The following is a 6,422-nucleotide window of genomic DNA, read 5'->3' as shown; positions in this document are numbered from 1 at the left end:
GTTTTGATGCAGTTGTCTGTAATGATAGATGTAAATAATTAAGGATTTTGGGTTTATTTAACACAAACAAAAATGATCTTAAATTTTTCCTTTTCTCACAAAAAAATGATACAAATACAATATAATTAATAGCATAATTATCCCTATAAAATAATGTAAATATAAAAATTTACCTTAAGAAATTAGATCCAAGCCTGTTTGCTAAAAATAAAAACTTCTTGCTAAATTTTTAAATGGGGAAGAAATGAGAAATAAATAAACATACATAATATTGTGCTAGAGGGAAAAATAATGGTGTAGGAGAATCAATTCTCAAAGGCGGATTGCTCAAAGTATGACTACTAAATTTCTTGAATTGCCTCAATTTATTTTAATAAATTGCTCATTCCCTAACGTTTTTGGTTACAAAACAACGCTCTGAACCTCTATTTCCACCTTGCATTTTTAAATTATACCATCGTTCATTGGCAGAGCTTTTATTTATTTTAATTTTATTAACTCATTGAAACAGTTTGATTTTTTTTTTAATTTATTTATTTGTATAATGCAAAAGTGACATACAATTTAGTATAAACATATTTTAAATTTTCCTCCTTCTCTTTCCGATGATGCAAAAATGTTGACCCTGATTTGTTGTTTTAAATTTTTAATTAATAAAATGCGAAAAAATAAAATAAGTGCTGTCAAAAATCTGGTCTGGGTAAGATTGGTGTAAATTATTGATTGAACAGTTGTCATTAAACTAAATTTGAAATTATGAGAAAAATGTAAGTTGCAAAGTGTATCGTTCAAGCAAAAGGTAAAATTATATTTCTAAAATAATTAGCATTAATTATTGAATGCTTCTGCGAAATGCTATTTTGATCGCCTTTGAATCATCTCCTCGCGCATTATTTGTGAACGCAAGCGTGGGTGGGAGTAATTTTGACACAAAGCGATCGTGTCCGTTCCGACAGAGCCCGCCAGTGAGTCGTCCCCATCAAAGTCTAACTGAGAGATGCCTCAATCTCCTCAAGTAAAAGGTGCTCTTTGAAAAGCCCCCATATTTTATATATCAGCAAGAGAGAGAAAGAGAGGGCGAGTTTGCAGCTGGCCTTTTCGAGCCTCGCTCTTTGGCGCAAATTGAATTTTTTCGGCCTGATGGTGGAGCGATTGCAATTACGCTAAACAAACACCGAGAGCGGCGGCAAAGGCACCCTCGTTTCAATCCGGCACAGTGATTTATTATGACGGCCAATTTTTGCGTGGCGATTTAATCTGTTTATTTGCAGGATTACATACATGTTGTTGTTCGCGCCGCCTAATTTGATTTGCTGCCAAATATTGTGTGTTTGCGCGTCGGTGTAATGAAAGTTTGATATTTCCAGAGGCACTGATTTTGCTCAAAGAGCGTGTTCACGCTTTTATTGGCACGTGTTTTCGCGCTCCATGTGACGCGTCATCCATAACACCTGCTCTGCCATTTTTCCTCCCCATCAGCAGGTCCATTGTTTGTTTCTGCCGCCGGTCTAACGCCACTTTATGACTGGCTAAAAATGCTCTACCATGAGTGATGGATGATGGGAATTATCGCAATATTTATTAAACCAAAAATAGATAAAATGAAATCATTATACCTATGAAAGCTTAGCTCAATGGATTGAAACAGGAATCATGTTGAAACTATTAAGAATATTTATCAAATTTACTGTTATCTAAACTACGCTCAAAATTATTGATTTTAACTCAATATTACTCATTGTCAGTATTGATGAATTATTTCCCATTTTAAATTTCTCCTTGAACTTTTTATCTTATACAGTATATTTAATTTAACAATTGTTCTTTAAAAATAGCCTAAAATTGGTAACTGTTGAATACAAAATCATTGAAATGGAGAGAAAAGATTAAAAATGAATAAAATTTAAATTTAAAAAAATAAATAAATTAATAATAAGAAATTATTGAATTATCGTAAAAAAAAAATGTAAAAATTTAAAAAAAAAATTTTTTACTATACCTACCTCTACATACTATTTTATAAATGTAGCCACCTGTTTTAGTGAAATGCCTCCAATGTGGTCTGCAATTTTTCTCTTCATACCTGCGTTGTCAAGGTGCACTTTTCTTAATTTATTGCCTCGCTCGCGCGCCCGCGCGCCTTTTGAAAAATAAATAAATCCCGCCTGCGAGATGTACTACACAAGTGAAATATTAATACACCAGCGGGCCGTGATGCTTTTCCCCAGCGAGCTGCCTCGGCTGCTTTTTATTCTCTCCGCAGGGATAAGAAATGATTTCGCAAACAAGTTGTCGTTTTATTGCATTCTGAATTGTTTCAATCGGAGGCGCTGCTTGCCTGCAAAAAGCATCAGACGGCTTCTTTTTCTTTTGTTTTTGGTGCTGCAGCTTGGAGGAATTTCATTTCTCTGCCCGTCTGTCTCTCCGTTTTTATTTGCGCTCCAGGTGATGCGAAATATAAAACTTGTCAACAGCCGTGAGATATTTCCGAGCTGCTCCTCCACGGAATCGACTAAAATATATAGCGACGGCATTAGGCAATCTATTGGATCCAATAACACTGTAACCATACCTTCTTTCTTCTCGGCCAGACTGACCTTCTTGACCCCTAAACCTGTTATTGGAAAACGTATTTCCATCCAATAATTCCTGTGAATATTGGCAACATTTTATTCAAAAACTATGCTGATTTTTTTTTTGAAAAATAAATAATACAAACATATAGACAAAATTAATACAATCATCAATTAGATGAAAATGAGATAATTGTAGCAATTATTAGGGGTAAAAAATTTAAGCAGTTTTTTATTAGTATCAAAATTTTTGTCTTAAAAATCAAAGATAATTAACATTTTTTTATATTATTTAATCTCTTTAAAAAAAGCTATTAAACTAAATTTCAATTGAAAAATGTTTTTAAAATAAATTTATCTCTGCATCAAGCGTTGTGGAATAATAACGTTTGGATACATGATTTTTTTTTGTCCGCAGTGAAACATTTAACACGATATACCCTTAATATCCGGCAACAATATAAATCAGTGCAAAATCCGCCTTCATCCAACAAACCAAATGGGCCATTCGGCGAATAATTGCACCCTGTTTGCACTTTAGCAGGTTCGTATGACCGGCCAAAGCCCTCCCTCTCTCTGTGCCGAGGCCGTTCACTTGTAAAATATTTAAAATTACGCCGCCATTATGGGGATCAAAATGAAATGATGGCGCAACAAACGGCGGCGGCACTTTTACAGCTGCAGCCATTACGGAATGCACCATTAGGGCGACATGCAGCCAGCAGGGCAATATTGCGCGATGATCATCATTTTTAAGGGAGCCCTACTTTCCGCCCGTGTGTGTGTGTTGTAATGTCTCGCCGCTGTTTTGCCGGTGATAAAACGAATGCCTCTTCTGGGAATGGATGTCCCGAGAGCGGCGGTAATCGTCCCACACTCGGCAGAATTAAAAGAGGGCCACTGTTTACGCCGTTTTAATTGCGCCCGGCCAAATTTAGGGTCCACCAGAAAAGAGAACGACTGCTTTATTTTTCCTACAAGGCGACTCGTGCAGTTGAATTCAAGTGGTGGCATTGTTCAAGGAAAAGTTTCAAGCTGTGTCATTTAAAAGCTTTTAAAAAATATGTTTCTCTATAGACAAAATGGGCTGCTTTACACTTTTATTTTCTTTCCTTAATAACTTTGAACAATTCATAATATTCAGGATTATACATCATGAAAGGGAGGCTTGTTTTCTGTATTTTGTTTTATTAGTGAAGAGCATTGGGAACTTTTTTGAATTTAATTAATAATATAGCAAAATATATTTCATTTAATTGTCTTAAAGTTATAAAATTAAACTAAAGATTCTTGAATAATGAAATTAGATTTCAAATTGTTTAAAAGTTATTTTAAATGGTAACTTTTGGTCTTAAGGTTATGTAAAAAATTTGCATGCTAAAAAAGGAGCTTACAGGACAAAATGATTGTTCTGTTTTCTTGTTCCGTTTTTTTCTACACCCTCCAACACTCGAGAGTTCATTAAAGAAAAACGCAAAAAGTTGTTGTTTTTTCCGAGGCCGCCGTTGCGGCTGTTAAAGCAGTTGTTCGCCTTTGCAGCGAAATTCCTCGGGCAATTAGATAAATTAAAGGGGCCCGGATAGGCAACCGAGCGAGCCGATGTGGTGAGCACGTTGCATACCCCGCTCTCGCACGCGTTCCCGTTAAAAAGGCTGTTTATTTTTAACTCGGCACCTACGGGCTGTGCCGCTCGCTCTTTGTCGGGGCCTTGCTCGCAAGCGAGCTGCCAGGATTAATGAAAATTCCACGTGCATTTGGCTAACAAGCCCTTAATGAAACCGCCCCCTGCGTTGCAGCTCCCTATGCCTGACGCCGTCGTCTCCATCTTGCTATCTCGTCCGCAGCTGCAAATTACATTTCATGAATTCCAAATGCATTCTGCGACCTTTTTTCCGCGTTCTGACGCAGAGCTCTATATGTTTGAAAGCGTATGAAAAATACGGAAGTTGGCAAATTTAATATGCTTACATAAAAAATAGAATTGTAAAAGTGATTTATCATAATATGTATACACAGAGAAGACGTGATACATATTATGCACCTTATTCAGATAAAAAAAAAAAATGAAATTTTAATTATTCTCTAGAGGATTAGGACACTATCAGTCCTATCAGTTAATTTTATCATAAAATAAAAAATTGTCAGAACTTTTTTTTAAAAATATGATCTGATAACATTTTCCTCTTTGATATTAAATGAAAAACTTCAAAAAGAATTTTAATTTTGAATATAATTGAAGAAAAATATATTTCTGTGGCAATTAAATTTTTTATGTTTACCGCAGGAGACAAATGAATTTGACATTTCAAGTATTTAGTTTTGTCAGTAAAATAATAATGTCCAATTTCCCAAAATTTGTGTACAAATTGGTTTGAATCACCACCTACATAATTTAAAAATTTTGGAAAAATATTTATTAGCAATAATATTAAAATAATTTGCAACAGTGTAATAGAGTGAAATAGCCACGGTTAAACTTTTCCTGGCTACCTCTTTTGAATTAAGTGACTGGGTTCCTTGAAAAATAGGGAACTTTTGCCCGCAAAATAGGTTTTCTTGTCTGCTTTAGGGTTCAATTTTACATCCGTTGACGGTGATGCTAAATTTGGGCTGCTTGATGGCGTCTCAATGTAGAGCAGGGACGCATAAAAGATTCAGGGACCCGCGGAAGTGCACTGGCGGAAAAGTGGCGCAAGGCGAAACGCTCACTCGAGAGAAAAAGAAAGTTTTAAACGTCTTTAGGGAACATTGAAGGGCGGCCTGATAGTTAAAGTCAACTCAAATTGAAAGTTATTTGATCTTTAAAATGAGCGCTTTTTTCCCCGAGTCGGATGCGATGCGACGAGCGCGAATAAAAAGCTGCTCTCTCTTTTATTATGCTTCTCTCCTCGCTAAGAGTTCTAGTGTCAGACGTTACTTTTATTATTCAGCGGAATGGCGCCAAGCCTGTGCGCGTTTTGAGAGTTAAATTGGACGCTGCAGCCGAATTAATTCCGTTCGCTCGGCCAAAAGACGTGGCAATGGCAAGCTCAATTCGAATCGTCTCTCTCACTCAAGAAAACGGGATTTGGCGTTCCATGCATTTTTAATTTGACTTCGCGGCTTTTCTGCCGCACCAATTTCCTTTCCTGAATTGAGAAAAGATTCACCCTGGCCAAGCACAGAAGCGAATAAACAAGTCAAATTTGCCAATCAGCCGGGCCAGCCGGCAAATTTATGGCCGCCCTCCGCACTCGATATCAAAGAAAATCCAATAAAAAGTGCGCGCGCCCGGCCACTTTGGAGCCAGAAAAGCAGCCGACCCATTTCTCCCCGCCGAGGTTAGACAGAGGTCCATTTATAAAGGCCGCTCTTTTATTCGCCTTTTAACGGCGAAATATTTGCCCGGAGGCAGCCAAACTGTCTGACATGCAAATTACCAAGAATAAATGGAACTACATGGTAATACCAAAGCGGAATTTTCGACCTTGATCAAGGCCACCTGTCAATCATCTTTTTTCAGGGTCGAATATGAAGGGAGTATGAAGGTCACCTGTCAATCATCTTTTTTCGAACCTGTCAATGAAGGTCAATAGTGACCGTATGAGACGGCTAGCGCGAGTACGGGTATCAGGCGCGCAGAAATATAGGAGGAGGTATTTGAAGGTCGCAGGTAGGGTAAATGAAGGGAGGACTGTATAGAGTAAATGAAGGGAGTATCGCTTGTAGAGTAAATGACGGGAGATACGTTACTAGAGTAAATGCTTGGAGGTTGTGGAGCGATGTTCATCGTTCAAAGTCCCGAGGAAGACTGAGCTAAATTTGGGGGTGCACTCGAAGTTCAAGGTCTTCAAAATTTATGATATGACC

Source organism: Neocloeon triangulifer, unplaced genomic scaffold, assembly GCF_031216515.1.
Source record: "Neocloeon triangulifer isolate White Clay Creek 2 clone unplaced genomic scaffold, ASM3121651v1 ptg000017l, whole genome shotgun sequence".
NCBI classification, from domain to species: domain Eukaryota; kingdom Metazoa; phylum Arthropoda; class Insecta; order Ephemeroptera; family Baetidae; genus Neocloeon; species Neocloeon triangulifer.
Note: the sequence above shows the minus strand (reverse complement) of the source record.